This window comes from Heteronotia binoei, chromosome 3, assembly GCF_032191835.1.
Source record: "Heteronotia binoei isolate CCM8104 ecotype False Entrance Well chromosome 3, APGP_CSIRO_Hbin_v1, whole genome shotgun sequence".
Classification (NCBI taxonomy): Eukaryota; Metazoa; Chordata; class Lepidosauria; order Squamata; family Gekkonidae; genus Heteronotia; species Heteronotia binoei.
In genome coordinates, this window is record NC_083225.1 from 27,330,777 (window position 1) to 27,344,598 (window position 13,822).

The following is a 13,822-nucleotide window of genomic DNA, read 5'->3' on the forward strand; positions in this document are numbered from 1 at the left end:
GGAGGAGCTGCAGCCAATAGAAGGAAGTAAGGCTTGTCTCAGTAGCTCTGCTATGCAATTGAGAGAGCCTGGCAAAGCAAGCTTTCCCTCCCCCCTCCCTTACTCCCCAAGGGAGGTGCCTTAGAATATAAAGGCTTTGCTCTGTAGCTCCTGTGAGATTGAGCAAGCCTGGCAGTGCAGAAGCTGAGATGCAGAAGGAGAAGGAAGCAGATAACAGCCAGTTGCTTGGGGGCCTGATAAGAGCCCTTCTGGGGTCTGATTTGGCCCCTGGGCTGCAAGTTGGACACCCATGAGTTAGAAGAACTCCAAAATCATAAAAGTTTCATCTACTTCTTTAAGCTAACTGGGCCAGTGAAATCTCATGAGACTACATCGGCAGACATTTTGGAGGTTGCTAGGCGATCAACAACCAATATTGCAGAGAATTCCATGGGAATTCAGTGCAGGGGAGGGTGGAAAGAGACAGAGTGGAAGAAGGGAAGGTAAATCTGGAAGGAGAAGGAACAGAAAATTGGGACCTTGCCCAATTCTGCAAGGCTTGTAAGACAACACTTTTTCGAATGGCCTTCAACTAAAGTACAGAGCTGCTTAACATCATGGTATGGAACTTAGCACCAAAACTCTTTTTAAAATCTGTTCAATATTTAAAGTGTAATTGTTAATTTTAATTGATCTTATTGTAATCGTTTTTATTGCCTTATGGTTTTTATTGTTTTATTGTGGATGTTTAATGATGTTGTTAGCCGCCCTGAGCCTGCTTCGGTGGGGAGGGCGGGATATAAATGCGAAAAATAAATAAATAATAAATAAATAAATAAATAAAAGGCAAAAAGAGAAAGCTGAAGATGGGGGAGATGAACAGAAAAATGTGTGTGTGGTGGGGAGAGAGCTCACATAGGTTTCCAAGTGAAGAAGCAGGAATAGGCAGGCAGTAGGTAAGCAGGTAGCTGAGGGGGAACAAGGAAAGGGGCGTGGCTGCATTTCTGCCTGGAAGGGAAAGCCAGAGGGAGTGGGAAAGTGAAATTCCCCACTGCAATTCTTCATGCCCCCCCACTTATATGTCCATAATATATATTTGAAAATGCCCTTTTCAAACATCTGAAACATACCCCTAAAAAACATAACATGTGAACTGATGTTTTAGTTTAGCGACATGCTCTTACGATCCAGCCCTGGTTTTGCAAAATCCAGGCAGGACTGTTAGATAAAAGCGAGTCTTCTTCATGGGTTTTCCCTCTACGATGCGGAAGCAAATACTAAGGAAAGTGCAGTAAAGACGCCAGCCGCGCACAAAGCTCGAGAGGCTATTGTTGGTTCCTTTTCTTCTCGCAGCCCAAGATTACTTAAATTGCATTTACTCAGAGGTTGTTTGCTATCTTTAGGATCTTAATGCCTTTTCAGGCTAACACTCTCCCATTACTAAGTGCAAAATCACAAACATCAGTGTGGAAATGAATATAACTAAGTGCAATTCCATTAATCAGGACCACAATTCACATAGAAATCAAAGCAGCGGGCAGCCCGTCGCACTGGCATCAACTGCTCGTATCGCTTCCAAACTCCCGAGAATCAACCAGGACATGAAATTGGTACCCTGTCGATTCCAAGACCCGGGCCGCATCTCAGGCAGTAAATGAACTCTATTAACACATGTATTTGGATAATCGCTAGAGACCAGGTCTGTTTACCTCCAAACGTTATACTGCTGGGGGTAACAGTCCAAAGAAAATGATCACCGTCTCAACGAGAGAAGTTATCGTTGGTTTCCTCCACCCCACTCCATCTGTTTTATTCGGCTCTCGTTCATATTTTACCCAAGGCGGCTGCAATAAAAATGATAAAGCCAGTGATGCATGGCTGCTTTTAATTTAGATCTGTTTCCAACACAAAGCGCAACATCGAGTTATATGGATGGATGGTTCGAGGTGAGCAGCTGTGGGATTTTTAAAAGACTATTTTAATATTGTAATGCTTTGTCGTTCCATTTCATCTGTGATTCTAGAAATGTTTTACTAGCGTATCCATTATTTTGTAACAGCTCAGGTAGCGGACAATGAGTTCTTAGCATTTATTTTCTTGTTGCATAAATAAATGTGAGACATAAGAGAAGCCATGTTGGATCAGGCCAATGGGCCATGCAGTCCATCACTCTGTGGAAGGAAGGAAGGAAGATGGGGGAGGTAGGGAGAGGTGGAAAGAAAGCACCTTTACTTTAAATGCATTCTCCAGGCTGCCGGCTGGCTTGGCTTGGAGAAGTGATTCAAAGAGACAAATGCCTTCTCCAAGCCAGTCAGTGGGGGCACTAAGAGCCCACAATACGTGTGAAAGAGCCACATGTGACTCCTGAGCTACAGTTTGGCCACCCTGTCCTAGCTACTGCTGTCGCTTCCATTTCCCTCCCTGAGATGCTGTCATCACACTCGGAAGACCAGTAATTAAAATGGCATTGGCGTTGGGCAAGAGGAGCTCAGGATGGGGCACCCCCTTCCTGGGACAGACTGCTCTATACCTAAAAAGCATTCCCAACTGGATGCCAAACAGTTGCAGGGGAATGCAATGATGGGGTTTCTGCAGCAACTAGGAATTTGGAAGGTCTCAGGGTCAAATGCTGGAACCCTGTGAATGGAATTCTGGGAATTTTATTTGGACTTAAAAAACCAGTAAGTGATGACAAGAACTGGGCCCACAGCTAGGGTGCCAACTCCTGGTCGGGAAATACCTGGAGAGGTTGAGGGTGGAGCCAGGGGATGGGGAAACGAGAAACTTTAAAGGTAAAAGGTAGTCCCCTGTGCAAGCACCAGTTGTTTTCGACTCTGGAGTGACGTTGCTTACACAACGTTTTCACGGCAGACTTTTTACGGGGGTGGTTTGCCATTGCCTTCCCTAGTCATCTACTCTTTCCCCCCAGCAAGCTGGGGACTCATTTTACTGACCTCAGAAGGATGGAAGGCTGAGTCAACCTGGAGCTGGCTACCTGAACCAGCTTTCGCTGGGATTGAACTCAGGTCATGAGCAGAGGGCTCTGACTGCAGTACTGCAGCTTTACCACTCTGTGCCACGGGGCTCTTTAGCATAGTATTAAAGTCATAGATTTTCAGTTTGAAGAGCCAGTTTGGTGCAGTGGTTAAGTGCATGGAATCTTAACTGGGAGAACTGGGTTTGATTCCCCACTCATAGTTCATAGTTCAGACCTTTATTGGCATAAGAGTAACAATGATTCACAATCAAAAGTAGGTACAAAGGCCTGAAATATAGTAAGAACAATACATAAACAATCAATTAAAATAGCAGCCAATAATACTAATCAAAAGTAGACACCCAGCAATTAAAATACAGTAGTAAGCCTAGATTTAATTTTATAGGCTTCTACTAAGAAGTTCGCAATGCATGTAGTAAAATGGGGATTAACATCTTCTAAAAGGTAGGATAGAATTTTCCCTTTAGTAAATACATTGTGTTGGAGATATTCAGCTAAAAATTGTCTACGGAAGCATTTCTATGAGCAGCAAGGTTGAATGGAAGAAATCCAGGGATATTGATTTCTAATTCTGACCAATTTTTTTGACGTAGAATACAATCTTAATGGGTAAGGAAATAGATAAAGTCAGGGTCACATGATTTATTCAGCCAGCCGGCAATATTCCAAGATAAGAGGCGAAGATCTCTAGTCGAAGACTTTTCGGACAGTCAGTTGAAGATTCCCCACTCTTCCACTTGCAGCTGCTGGAATGGCCTTGGGTCAGCCATAGCCCTCATAGGAGTTGTCCTTGAAATGGCAGCTGCTGTAAAAGGTCTCTCAGCCCCATCTACTTCACAGGGTGTCTGTTGTGGGGTGGGGGGAGGTAAAGGAGATTGTGACCACTCTGAGACTCTGAGATTCAGAGTATAGGGCAGGATATAAATCCAATATCATCATCTTCTTCTTCTTCTTCCTCCTCCTCCTCTTCTCTCTAAAGCAGCCATTTTCTCCAGGACAACTGATCTGAGAATAGTTGTAATTTCAAGGGAGGGACGGTGGCTTTAGGGGAGGGTTGGTGGCTCAGTGGTAGAGCATCTGCTTGGGAAGCAGAGGGTCCCAGGTTCAATCCCTGGCATCTCCAAAAAAGGGTCCAGGCAAATAGGTGTGAAAAACCTCAGCTGGAGACCCTGGAGAGCCGCTGCCAGTCTGAGTAGACAATACTGACTTTGATGGACCCAGGGTCTGATTCAGTAGAAGGCAGCTTCATATGTTCACGAGATCTCTGGGCTTTACCTGCAGATTGGCAACCCTCAGTCCAGCTTTACTTGGATCTTCCTTGCCATCTCTCCCTATTGAAAATAGTCTCCTAGAGCCATTTGACGCTTTGACGGGACGAAAGGCAGAAAAAGGAAGGTGTGTGCCTTTCAGGAGACCTGCACCTGCTTCCTTTTGTGCATTCATTGTTTTGTTTTGTTTTCGATACTTTGTATATTTGTGTATGTGTGTGCATGTGAGTGTGTGTGTGCACCTGGAGGTCACATCGACTTCTAGTGACTGACCCCTATTGGGGGCCTTGGAGGATATTCAGAGAGGTGGCTGAATACAGCCTGCCCCGTCCTCTTGCCTGGATTTTTCAAGGAGGTCTCCCATCCAAGAAGAAGAAAAAGAAGAAGAAATTGGATTTATATTCCATCCTATACTCTGAGGATGTCTTCCTTCTAGGGCTGTCAGCTCCAAGCTGGGAAATATCTAGAGATTTTGGGGCTGGAGTCTGGGGAGGGTGTGGTTTGGGGAGGATAGGGGCTTTAATGTTCGCCTTCCATAGCAGCCATCTTCTCCAGGTGAACTGACCTCTGTCACCTGAAGATCAGTGTGACCCCAAGAGGTCTCCAGCCACCACCTGGAGGATGGCAACCCCACTTTTCCCCCAGTGTTCCATGGCCTAGGGAAAGAGTTTGCCTGTCCCTCTGGAATTCACCAGCCCAAGGTAAGATGTTGCCAATGAAAAATAAACAGCATGCAAGAGCGAGAGCAAAGCGGGGAATCCAGTGAGAAAGAAGCGGAGACGATAAGCAGAGAAGTCAACAAAAATAACATTGCAAAGGGGAGAAGTTTTTTTTTTTTAAGCAAGTGGGAGGGGGAAATTGCAGACAAGAAAACCGAGAAGAGAAATGCCAGGAGAGATTTAGATGTAAGAAAGGGAAGTGGAAATGTATCACTTTGAAGGAGGCACATTTTTTTTTTTTAAAAAAAACATTGAAGAAAGAGCTTGTCAAGGAAAGCCATTAGGTGCTGTGCTATTGCTGTCGCTATCACATGCCAAATGCTGGTGTCTCCAAAGTCTAATGTGAGTACGACTGTTTTTAATCCCAAACATAGTAGAAAGAAACAGTGTCCTAGGCAACAGACATTAGGAGTCATAAGACATCAATTCCAGACTGGGGGAAAGAAAGACCTCTGTACACGTTTGATAAGAAACCTGCCCAGAGGCTTAATACAGACATTCTGGTGTCCCCTTCTCCGATCCTGGCGGGTGATTAGGAGTAGGTCTCGATTAGGGAAGTCAGGTATCCTACTATAGGAATTATCTGCCCAATTCATTCCTCAATGGTGCTTCGGGGGGAATGGGGGGGGGGGCACAAAATGGGAAGTGGCATCACTGTGTTGGGATGACATTCTAGATTTGCTGTAGGATTCACCCCAAACTCTATGGTTTAACCATGGAGTTTGTGGTGAATCCTAGAGTGGCATCCAACAGAATGATGTCACTTCTGGTTTTGCACAGGAAGTGACATCATCATGCACCTGTTCCCACACCCCATTTTCTCCCAGCAGGTTGCTAGCTGTGGCTTGGAAACATAGGCTAGATTAAGATATGTTGAGGTTCTAAGCATTTTCACATTTAAGAGGCCCCACAGAACAAAAACATGGTAATTTAGTGATTTTATCTTAGGCCCTGAGTTGTGCCCTACTTAGTTCATGTATAAAATCTAGCACTCTCTAACACCCCCCCCCCCAACCTCATGTGAAAATTTACCCCCCCTCCCTTCAGTTGCTAGATATGATTAGCACTGTTACCGTGTTAGCATTTTAACCAACCACTGTTAATGACTAATCACTGTTGAACATCTAACTAACTATCTGGATTATTTTTATGCTGCTTTTCTGTACACCCTGCTCTAAGTGGCTTACGAAATAAATTATATTAAAAACATCACATCGTAAAAAGTCACAGAAATTGACACAAAAAGCAACAGAACAAAAAAAAATGAAAGGAAAGACAAACAACTTGAAGAAGAAGAAGACTGCAGATTTATACCCCGCACTTCTCTCTGAATCAGAGACTCAGAGCAGTTTACAATCGCCTATATCTTCTCCCCCCACAACAGACACCCTGGGAGGTGGGTGGGGCTGAGATGGCTCTCAGTCTCATAAACATTTCTCAGGTACAACAGATTGTAAAAGCAGTTTGTTTTTTTGAAAAAGATCAACTCTTGAATTAAAAGCCCGAGTAAAAAGAAATGTTTTAACCTGGTATCTAAAAGAAAGCTGGGTTGCTGATAAGACAAATATCAAGGGAAAGAGGTGAGGTCAGGTGCCACCATTGATGAAGCCATGTTTCTGGTTATGACAAGCCTCATGTCTGATGGCAGGGGTACAGAGAACACGGCTTGCCAAGAAGGTCGTAACAGGTGGGCTGAAGGACAAAGGAGGATGAGCATGTCATGTTATCCATATTACACACAGATGCAAACTTGGCGAGTTGTTAAAAAAAAAGCCTGCTCAAAGTTTAGTACAGGTTAAACTCAATGGCACTTTACACACATACACACACAAAGAGGAAGAGAAACCAAGGTGGAGATTTTGACTTGGACACAATGGAATCTAGCATTTAAGTTTAATTGGTTAAAGAATGGTAGCATGATTAAATAAAAATAGTAACAGCAAGTCTATTGACAATGCAAAACTAGAAAAATGGTTAGATGCCTCTCCACAAGTGGCCAATTTAAATGTGTAATTTACATCACGGGTGGCAAAATGGATGCATTTTGAATCAATGTGGTGATTGCGTAATCAGGCGATATAAACATGTTTATGCAATGTGTGTACAGAACCTTTCCTTGACCTGTCCTGTCAGTTTCCTCTTCTAATGTTTCATTCTTTTTCATTTTCTCTGATTTATTTACTGTAATTTGTATAATTGTGAAACACATTTATTGTATGCTTTTTGAGTAAATGTCATCTCCCTGTTCCAGCGTTGCCTTCAAGCAAGGTCAAGCGAGAGGAGTGCTTTTCGAAAGCTTAAATCCCACTCACAGTTTGGTGAGGAAGGTGAAGCGATTTCCCCCCCCCCCGTCTTTTTTTTTAGAACTGACAGCATACAAACATCGTTAAAGCTTGCATACCAGTTTTGTGTTATTTCGATAGGTCCTAATAAAAGGTAGAAACCTTGTTTCTTGATTTCACTTGGAATGGTCAACCCAGACAAATTAGAAATGGTGTGATTGCACTGAGCAAACCTTAATAAATACCAAAGATTTCAGGGTTTCACGGCTGGTAACATCATTAGGGTTTGTAGAATCTTTTGGGATCAAGTGCCATGTTCTACTGGAGAAAGTTTTCCTTCCAGACGTTTCGTTCTCAGCTGCGGAGAACATCCTCAGTGGCGTTGCAGCCGGAGCAGGCGCTCAGACCTTCTTGGCTGCTGTGCCTACAAATAGCAGCTCTCCAGCAGCCCTGGCCCCACTCAATGCACAGCAGCCAAGAAGGTCTGAGCGCCTGCTCCGGCTGCAACGCCACTGAGGATGTTCTCCGCAGCTGAGAACGAAACGTCTGGAAGGAAAACTTTCTCCAGTAGAACACGGCACTTGATCCCGAAAGATTCTACAAACCATAATAAATATGTTCATTTCACACACAGTTGCGTTTACATTTCTAACTCCGTTTTTTCTTAATTGCCAGTACTTATTTCATTGCTCCATATTTTACTTTGTATTCTATTTACCTTTGATACATAACAATTTAATAACATGGATCGACTATACAATAACTCTCTAAGCAGCCTACCGTGCAGCGTTTTTTGATCTGCCAGAACATTTAGTGGTAAGAACATCACTCCGCTATAATGAAGAGCACATTAGGGCTACACAATGCTCGTGTACGTGCTCCCTTCACTGACACACCTTCCAAGACACAGGAAAAGCTAGCACATGTTCACCATACCATCGCATCGACAGCACAAGAGGTGTGGCCACGATCGTCGCAGGCCATGATTTCATTGTAGAGCGCCACAATTTTGGTGCTGTCCGCATGCATGCTGCAATTCCCTTCCAGCTCTATAATTCTATCTGCTTGGAACAAGGTCGGTCAGTTTATTATTACAGTCATTGACCAGAAGGACAGTGGCTCAGTGGTAGAGCATCTGCTTCGGAAGCAGAAGGTCCCAGGTTCAATCCCTGGCATCTCCAAAAAAGGGTCCAGGCAAATAGGTGTGAAAAACCTCAGCTTGGGACCCTGGAGAGCCGCTGCCAGTCTGAGAAGACAATACTGACTTTCATGGACCGAGGGTCTGATTCAATATGGCAGCTTCATATGTTCAACATGTAAGTCATTTAGAACAACCTTAAGAGTACCTTGTAAAAAGTCCCACAAAGAGTGTAAATATGAAGATTCGATGACTCGAGGGTTCTAACAGTAAAAAAGGAATATAAAAGATTACTATTTAACCCTTTAAACCTTTTAAAAAGTCGCTTTAAAATTCGTTAAAAGTTTTACGGTTCGGCCTATTTGTCTCGCTTTCTGAGTTCTTCGTAAACCTGGGAACAGAACCTAGCCACTTGTCGTCTGGTGGTTCCCATCTGAAAGAAGATAAACTCATTTGAGTTTATTTGATCTGCCAGGGAACCCTTCCAACAGCAGGCTGATCATTTCCCTTCGACTCACCATATGAAAAGGACAATTACAGAAGATATGCTCCAGAGAGTCTGTTTCAGGTTGGGAACAGAAACAGAGCCTAAGTGCATAAGGAGTCCCTTTATACCTCCCCTCTACAACTGCAGATGGCAGTTTTTGAGGTAGAGGCACCAAATTTCCAGCATAGCTGCTGGTGCCTCGCCTTCTGTCAGATAGGAACCACCAGACGACAAGACAGGTGGCTAGGTTCGGTTCCCAGGTTTATAAAGAATGCAAAAAGCGAGACAAATAGGCCAAACTGTAAATCTTTTAACAAATTTTAAAGTGACTTTTTAAAAGGTTTAAAGGGTTAAATAATAAGGCAAAGGCCCTTCTAGTGTTGTGAGATTCAAGGAAGTACAGGTCGATGGCAGGGGAGGAACAAGGTCTGTACATGCTCAGGGGCAGCCCTAAGAGGTCTGGTGCGGCCTCTTCCCAGCTCTCAGGGGCCTCTCCTCCTGGGTGATATCAATCGCCCTGGAGGCAGGGGTGCAGGGGAGGACCCAATCACCACCCCAGCCCACACCCTAGGCAGTCACCTAGGTCTGCCTAGTGGATGGGCTGTCTCTGTGCATGCTAAATAGTCTCTGCTATCGAGCAGATATTCTCTTCTGTTGAAAATGTATGTTTGACTGAGATTGATAGTTTTAAGTAGAAAAAAGAGTTCTAGTGGAAGAGGAAGTCTTCTCCGCAGAAGAGGCTATAATATCACACACAAAACTCATTTGTAGGATCCAAGGCACTGCGTATCACATCTACCTGTAGGCAAGAGTTCCCATGAACGGCAGTACCATATGGTCACCAAGTGAGGCTGACAAGGGGATAGGGGAGGGAAGAAGCGCAATTGAACTCTGAAACAAGTTCTGGGTGAGCTGGATGTAGCATTTAAAGGGACCGCATTCCTTTTAAATGCTTTTCTTCCACTGGAAATAATGAAGGGTGAGGGGCACCTTCTTTTTATGCTTGTAGAATTCGACCCTCTGGTCCAATCTTTTTGAAACGAGAAGGTTTTTTCAAGATAAGGCACCAGCAGCTATGCTGAAAATTTGGTGCCTCTACCTCAAAAAACAGTCCTCCCCCCAGAGCCTCAGGTACCAATGGACTGATTTCCCATTATACCCAATGGGGACTGGTCTCCATAGGGTATAATCGAGCGCCCATCAGCCATCCACCTCCCCAAGCAGGGGGAGGGGCTCCAATCCAGGTATCCCCCACCTCCAACTGGGGATTGGCAACCATATCAACTCCTCACAATACTGCATTTTCCTAACACAGTGGAGTGCCTTGTCTAAGGAATCAGCTCGCAGTATCAGATCACATCAGGACCTTTTTTTGTAGCAGGAACTCCTTTGCATATTAGGCCCTGATGTAGCCAAGCCTCCAAGAGTTTAAAGGTAAAGGCAGTCCCCTGTGCAAGCACCAGTCGTTTTCAACTCTGGAGTGACGTTGCTTTCACAACATTGTCACGGCAGACTTTTTACGGTGTGGTTTGCCATTGCCTTCCCCAGTCATCTACACTTTCCCCCCAGCAAACTGGGTACTCATTTTACTGACCTTGGAAGGATGGAAGGCTGAGTCAACCTTGAGCCGGCTACCTGAACCAGCTTCCGCTGGGATTGAACTCAGGTCGTGAGCAGAGGGCTCCAACTGCAGTACTGCAGCTTTACCACTCTGCTCTTTTTTGTAAGCTCTTGGCTACATCTGAGTGTGCGTGACCTAATATTCAAAGGAGTTCCTGCTACAAAAAAAGCCCTGGGTCACACATAAACATACATGAAGCTGCCTTGTATTGAATCAGACCCCTGGTCCATCCAGATCAGTATTGTCTACTCAGACTGGCAGCTGGTTTCCAGGGTCTCAGACAGAGGTCTTTCACATCACCCACTACCTAATACTTTTCGGTGGAGATGCCAGAGATTCAACCTGAGACCTTCTGCCTGCCAAGCAGATGTTCCGCCACTGATATCATATGAACATAAGAACATATGACAAGATATCATTTGAACATATGAAGCTGCCTTATACTGAATCAGACCTTTGGTCCATCAAAGTCAGTATTGTCTTCTCAGACTGGCAGCGGCTCTCCAGGGTCTCAAGCTGAGGTTTTCACACCTACTTGCCTGGACCCTTTTTTGGAGATGCCAGGGATTGAACCTGGGACCTTCTGCTTCCCAAGCAGATGCTCTACCACTGAGCCATGGTCCCTCCCCTAATCCGTGGCCTCTCCCCAGTTCTGCAACCTCTTTCCTCCCTCAAGAATGTGCTAGGGCCTAACAGTGCAACAGAGTTTAAGACTGCACTGTAACATGGCTACTAGGTCCTATTTTGCATACAGTCTAGGTCAGGGGTGTCAAACATGCAGTTCGGGGGCTGAATCAGGCTCCCGGAGGGTTCCTATCAGGCCCCCAAGCAACTGGCTGTCATCTGCTTCCTTCTCCCTCTCTCTTGCTTCCTTCAGCATAACAGCCTGCTTTGCAAGGCTTGCTCAATCTCACAGGAGCTACAGAGCAAAGCCTCTATTTTCTCCATTGGGTGAGGCTCCCCCCCCCCCCCAGTCCCCTGTGGAAGGAAGGAAAGAGCCAGAGTTTCCTTTGCCCAGTTCTCTGGATTCCATGGAAGGAATACAAAGAAAAAATCCTTAAGAAGAAGAAGACTGCAGATTTATACCTCACCTTATCTCTGAATCAGAGACTCAGAGCAGCTTACAATCTCCTATATCTTCTCCCCCACACAACAGACACCCTCATAACAACTGAGTTCAACGCCCCTCATCTAGGTTATGTATCGCTTTACCATTTGTATTTGTATAATTGCCACTGAAACAGGACCTATCAATGAAGAATGATGCTGCTCCAGTAATGCCGTTCAGTCAATCCTCACACCGTTGCCTGTTGTGTAACGGTTTCTCCCAAGTACATTGTTTTTGCACCTGCAGAATTGTCTGGTCCACTGAAGCAAACGGGGAAACCTGAATAAACTTTCTTTTTTCCCTGGAGTCCCTTCATGTTCTTCAAGGTGCCTGCAGCTGTAGGCAAGAAGCCCGGAAAAAGAGATATCTCTTTATTCATTCCCACTGTGCAGAGACCCCAAAGATTGTTTCAGGAAGGTGTGAAATTTGCAGAACATTTCAGCATGCAATGTGCAAAGGGTGGTGTTTTTTTTCTTCTTCTTCACACGTAGGTACTGACAGAAGGCAAACATTATTATCCTTCAGTGGTTTCTTCTGTGTCCTTCAAAACTCAGGAGTGAGACCAATTTAATTAGGTCATTTATCATTCCTTGTTTTAAAACCTTTGGCCCTAATCTGAGGGCTACCCATGTGTAAGTAATCTCCGGGATGCACTTCAGTCATTCCGAGGCCTGCTTTTTTACAACAGGCTTTGCTCCACGGTGACCTCCCTTCTCCTCAAGGTGAACCAACTCAGTAATTGTGAGGTTTCTGGGCCGACATTCATAAAAACACATTGGTTTTCTGAAAATTTCCTCTCCCACTTCCTATTTATGTTTCATTTACTTCAGAGAGCCAGTCTGCTGTAGTGGTTAAGGGTGAGGATTCTTATCTGGGAGAACCGTGTTTGATTCCCCCCACTCCTCCACATGCAACTGCTGGGTGACCGAGGGTTAGCCACAAGTTCTCAGAAGAGCTATTCTGCTCAAGAGCAGTTCTGGGAGAGCTTTCTCAGCCCCACTTACCTCACAGGGTGTCTGCTGCAGGGCAGGGAAGAGAAAGGAAAATGTAAGCCACTCTGAGACTCCTTTGGGTAGTGAAGGTAAAAACACTGGGTTGTTTCTGACCCATGGGATGACATCACATCATGACATTTTCATGGCAAACTTTTTAATGGGGTGGTTTGCCATTGCCTTTCCCCAGTCATCTTCATCCCCCCCCCCCCAGCAAGCCGGGTACTAATTTTACCAGCCTCGGAAGGATGGAAGGCTGAGTCAACCTCAAGCCGGCTACCTGAACCCAGCTTCTATCGGGATTGAACTCAGGTCGCAAGCAGAGCTTGGACTGCAGTACTACAGCTTGCTACTCTGGGCCAGGGGGCTCCTTGGGTAGTGAAGGGCAGGGTATGAAGGGCAGGTTAAAAATCCAACCTCTTCTTCTTCATTGATACCCTGCCTCATTTCCCATTGGGGACCCAAAGCAAGTCACATTGCTCTCCTCCATTTTAGCTTCACAACAACAACCCCATGAGGTGAGGTGTGGCTGAGAATAGTCACCCAGCAAGCTTCTGTGGCAGAATGGGGATCTGAACCTGGATCTCCCAGATCTTAGTCTGACACACTTAACCACGCAGGCTTTGTAATGTTTGCACATGTATGTTGATGGTACTGCATGGATGCACCTTTTTATAGTTCCCATACTGGCCATAGTGGAAAACGGCTTAGAAGTTCAACCACCATCCTCTCCCCTTGGACTGCCAAAAGCCACCACGAGCCCCCAGATAATGACCTGGGGTACATCTCCAGAGGCATAACATCCAAATCGCAAGATGCAGGGCTTTTTTTTGTAGCAGGAACTCCTTTGCACATTAGACCGCACCCCTCTAATGTAGCCAATCCTCCTGGAGCTTATAGTAGGCCCTGTACTAAGAGTCCTGTAAGCTCCAGGAGGATTGGCTACATCAGGGGTGGGTGGCCTAATATGCAAAGGAGTTCCTGCTACAGAAAAAGCCCTGATGTCAGAGTACCGCCACATACCACACTGTTCAGGCCACATCTGGAGTCCTGTGTGCAGTTCTTTAAAACGGATGTGGACAAAATGAAGCAGGTGTGGAAGATGGTGATGGAGATGATCACTGACCTGGACACCAAGCCCAACGAGGAAAAGCTGAGAGATTTGGCAATGTTCAGTCTGGAGAAGAGGAAGTTGAGGGGGGACATGACATGACCACTCTCGTTAAGTAT

The 13,822-nt window shown here is 45.2% G+C and overlaps 1 protein-coding gene and 1 non-coding gene across 3 annotated transcripts in view; one reads left to right on the top strand and one right to left on the bottom strand.

Moving 5' to 3' along the window:
- GPC6 (glypican 6) overlaps positions 1-13,822 on the bottom strand; it is a 1,229,042-nt gene that overhangs the window by 210,789 nt on the left and 1,004,431 nt on the right. The window lies entirely within an intron of this gene.
- TRNAP-CGG (transfer RNA proline (anticodon CGG)) lies at positions 8,357-8,427 on the top strand. The gene has a single exon. It is a non-coding gene; the product is annotated as a tRNA-Pro (tRNA).